This window comes from Myotis brandtii, unplaced genomic scaffold, assembly GCF_000412655.1.
Source record: "Myotis brandtii unplaced genomic scaffold, ASM41265v1 scaffold314, whole genome shotgun sequence".
Taxonomy (NCBI): Eukaryota; Metazoa; Chordata; class Mammalia; order Chiroptera; family Vespertilionidae; genus Myotis; species Myotis brandtii.
In genome coordinates this window covers 1,611,085-1,615,497 of record NW_005362033.1, presented here as the reverse complement: position 1 = coordinate 1,615,497, position 4,413 = coordinate 1,611,085, and positions in this window count along the sequence as shown.

The window sequence follows — 4,413 nt, the reverse complement described above, 5'->3', positions numbered from 1 at the left end:
TGCCTGCTGGCCTGCTTGCCCCCAACTGCCCCCTCTGCCAGCCTGATCACCCCCAACTGCCCCCCCGCCAGCCTGCTCGCCCCCAACTGCCCTCCCCTCCTGGCCTGATCGCCCCTAACTGCCTCTGCCTTGGCCCTGCCACTATGGCTTTGTCTGGAAGGATGTCCAGAAGGTCTCCCCATCTAATTAGCATATTACCATTTTATTAGTATAGATCCGTGGTCGGCAAACTATGGCTCATGAGCCACATGCGGCTCTTTGGCCCCTTGAGTGTGGCTCTTCCACAAAATACCACGTGCGGGCATGTGTACAGTGCAATTGAAACTTCGTGGCCCATGTGCAGAAGTTGGTTTTCGGCCTGGGCGAGTCTATTTTGAAGAAGTACTGTTGATATTTGGCTCTGTTGACTAATGACTTTGCCGACCACTGGTATAGATGATATTCCATTGTGTGGATGTACTACATTATGTTCATCCATTAATCAGCTGATGGACATTTGGGTTATTAATTGCCTTTGGCTAGTGTGAATAGTGCTGCTATAAACATTCAAGTATAAGTATTTGAACACCTGTCTTTAATTCTTTAGGGTATATATGTAGGGGTGAAGTTACTGGGTCATAGGTAATTCTGTTTAATCAACAAATGGTTTTCCATAGCAGCCATATACCATTTTACATTCTCATGACCAATGCACGAGGGTCCTATTTCTCTACATTCTTACCAATACTTATTTACCATTTTTTAAAATTCTGGCCACCCTAGTGTGTGTGAAGTGATAGCTCACTGTGGTTTTGATTTGCCTTTTCAAAATGACCACTGATGTTGGACATCTTTTCATGTGCTTGTGGCTATTTGCATATCTTTGGACAATTATCTACTCAAGTCTTTTGTCCATTTTGTTCAATTGGGTTGTTTGTCTTTTTGTTGTTGAGTTGTAGTTCTTTACAGACTCAGGATACTAGATGCATTTGTGGGTTTTACTCTTTCTACAGGTGACACCTATGTGTGCCAAGACCAAGAACTGCTGGATTGGGCTGTGCCAGGACAAACCCAGCTCAGGTCCTGGCGCCCCACTGACTCAGTGGTGTGCCCTCACCACTGAGCCTGAGTGGCCTCGTCTGTAACACTTGGTGCCAACTGGGGGTGCTTTGGTGGGGGATCCAGGCCTGACTGCAGTGAGAACTTCACAAATAAAAGCCTGTGAGGGAAAAAAATAAAAATAAAAGCCTGTGAGGGAGTTTCTCATGTCTCTTGGCTCAGGCTAGCAGCATTCAGCACACTGGGAAGTGGATCCTTCCTCTGACTGACAGGTTTGAACCCCATTTACAGCTTGCACAAGCAGGACAGGATAAAATGACCCCCACTTACTAAGCCCCAGCCACGAGCCGCAACTAGGAACTAGGCCACCTAATTGCGCCGTTTCTCAGCCTCCAGCTCCACTGCAAGGGACACAGGCTCTTCCCCTCTGAGCAGCGAAGAGGACTGAAACCGTCTCCGCCTGCATGCTACCCTCAGAGAAGGCACTGTTCACGCCACAGAGCCACCGCTGCCCGCAGAGAAGGGGCGCTCTGGCTGATGCCTCTTGCACGTCCCCGTGGCACCCCTTCTTGCCCCAGTCTGAGAACTAGCGAGAGTGGCCGCACTGCACAGCTGCTGCTGGTTAAGGGAGCCTGTCTCAGATGCTCATTGCTCTTGGAGCAGCTGGAAGCTAAAAATATAAGCTCTGGCAGCCGGACATTCTCTGAGCACTGCACTCGCTTCAGCAACAGCTCGGGCACTGGGAGGTCTGCTACCCTTTGGGGTGAATTCGAAGCTGCCTTTCCTTCCAGGGCTGTTGCAGCCCAGAACTTCAGCTGTTCGGGACCAAGGACCTCTGACTGGAATACAGGGGCGGCATGGGGTCAACGAGCATGCCAGGGTAGTCACGTCCTCCCATTGGCTGTCCCTGCTAGGGACAGATGTGTGCACTCCATGCCTGCCTCAGACTACCCATGTTCACACGGAGGTGGCACTGGGGGCCGCCTGGAGAGGTTCGTTTGAAAGCACACAAGTGAAAGAGTCTGAGATTCTGGCCTTCCTGTTGCGTGAGGCCCCGGCCAACCATACTGTTATCTCAGGAAATTGGCAGCACTGCAGAGGTGACCCAAAACACCGTCCTCAGTGCCGTTTGGAATACACTACACCCTTAGCTTCCTCATTGAATTAAGTGCAACCAATTTGTGATGTTACTGGGGTTTTAAAAAACTTAATTTTCTGATTAGAAAATAAGTATATTTTTTGCTCAAGCTGGTTTGGCTCAGTGGATAGAGTGTCAGCCTATGCACTGAAGGGTCCCAGGTTCAATTCCAGTCAAGGGCACATGCCTGGGTTGTGGGCTCGATCCCCAGTAGGAGGTGTGCAGGAGGCAGCCGATCAATGATTCTCTCTCATCATAGATGTTTCTACCTCTCCCTCTCTCTTCCTCTCGGAAATCAACAAAAATACTAGTATATTTTTAAAATCTATATATATATAAAAGGCTGTGTCTGTCTGGTTGGTAGCTATGATGCTCACTGACCACCAAGGGGCAGACGCTCAATGCAGGGGTAATGACATCACGTAGCAATGCCCGGCTTCCTCTCCCTAACCACTAGCCTTCTTGGAGTTTCTTCAGCCCAGGAACACGACTTGCTTTATAGCCAGGTGCAAACATTTTACACTTTAACCAAATGTCTGTGAAGCATTTTCCCGTGCCTCATCTCATTTGATCCTCACAGAAGTCCTGGAGTAGGTAGACAGGAGACTCGAGGGAATCCTATTTTCTTTTCATTAGCCGGAAACGGAGATTTAGAAAGCTTAGAAACTTGACCCAACTGAAAAAACATAAGAAATGGTGGACCTTGAAAATGACTTCAGGTTTTCTCACTGCAGAATATAGTCAAACACTGCTGCAGTTACATTATTTTACCCTTTATTCTCCCTGCGTGATCTACAATAATAATCTGCTTCGTGTTGATATTTACTGCTGTGTTGCTGACAATTACCTGAAAGAGAAGTTGGGGTGCTTCACTGGGCTGGAAAAGTTTAGCTAAATCAGAAAGCAGGTCTAATTAAACAAGTTTATTCTATATCTATAAAAGGCCAAGTTGACTCGCGCATGTGTGATACATATAAAGCTCTCGCTGACACCAATCACAGGCATGTGTTTCGATCTGTCCTTGTCGATTGTGAATTTGGTTGACACTTCTATTATAGAGAAAGGGCGAATAGCGATATTAAAATATTTCTTCTAATTTCTTTTCAATGTGCACAAATCTGTGCACCAGGACACTAGTGTGTGTGTGTGTGTGTGTATATATATATTTTTGAAAAATGCAAATGTGTCATGTACCAGGTTGAAGCCCCTTGTTTTAGAACAGGGCAAAAGTGGAGCAGTAGCCCTAGATTATGGGCTTTGGGGTGTGCCTGACCCTAACCCCCTGACCCTGGGCATAGTGCCCTTTCCATACTTGGAGGAGCTAATACCTGCTCTAGAGCCACTGCAGGCTCAGTGTCTGCTCCCCCAGGCTCCAAGCCTGGCCTCACAGCCAGCTAAGTGCTGAGGTCTCAAAGGCAGGAAGTGCTTTCCTGGTGTGGCTTGCACGCTAGCTCAGAGGCAGTTGTGCTGGAGGTACATTCGAGCCTGCTAAGGTCTTTGAACCAGGGGTTCCTGAGCTGCCACTGAATTGGCTTCATTTTTCCTCAGCGCAGACCAGGAAGATGGGAGCCACGGACACAGGCATCGGTGGTGGGAATAGGAATCGCACTTCCGTTTTCCACTCCAAGTAAGATCTCACGAAAGGAGAGGAGGATGTGGGACGTGGAGTGAAGGTTGATGCTGGTGTAGCGGTCGGTCGCACGCTTCTGTCTACGGAAGCAGCCACTTTCCCTGTCTGCCCCGCTCTGGCCAGGCACAGCTCAGGGCGTTGGGGTGGTTTTCTGGGCTGCTGACTGAAGTCCTTTCAGAATGCAGTTTGGCAAGATCCTTCAGGATCTGCCCAGCCAGTGTGGCTCAGTGGTTCAGCGTCAACCCATGAGACAGGAGGTCACAATTCTATTCCCCGTCCGGGCACATGCCTGGGTTTCAGGCTCTATTCCCAGTAGGGGACGTGCCGGAGGCAGCTGATCCATGATTCTCTCTCATCACTGATGTTTATATCCCTCTCTCCCTTCCTCTTGAAATCAATAAAAATACATTTTTAAAAATTAAGATCCGTCAGGATCTGAACAAGTTTGAATGCTTTCCATGCCCAGGAATCTCCTAATGAGGAAGCCCATGTGCGCACAGACCTTCAGGGCTTACGGCCGAAACAACTGGGCAGGTCACCTCGAGGATGGCTGTTCCTCCAGCACAGTGGTTCTCAACCTGTGGGTCGCGACCCCTTTGGCGGTCGA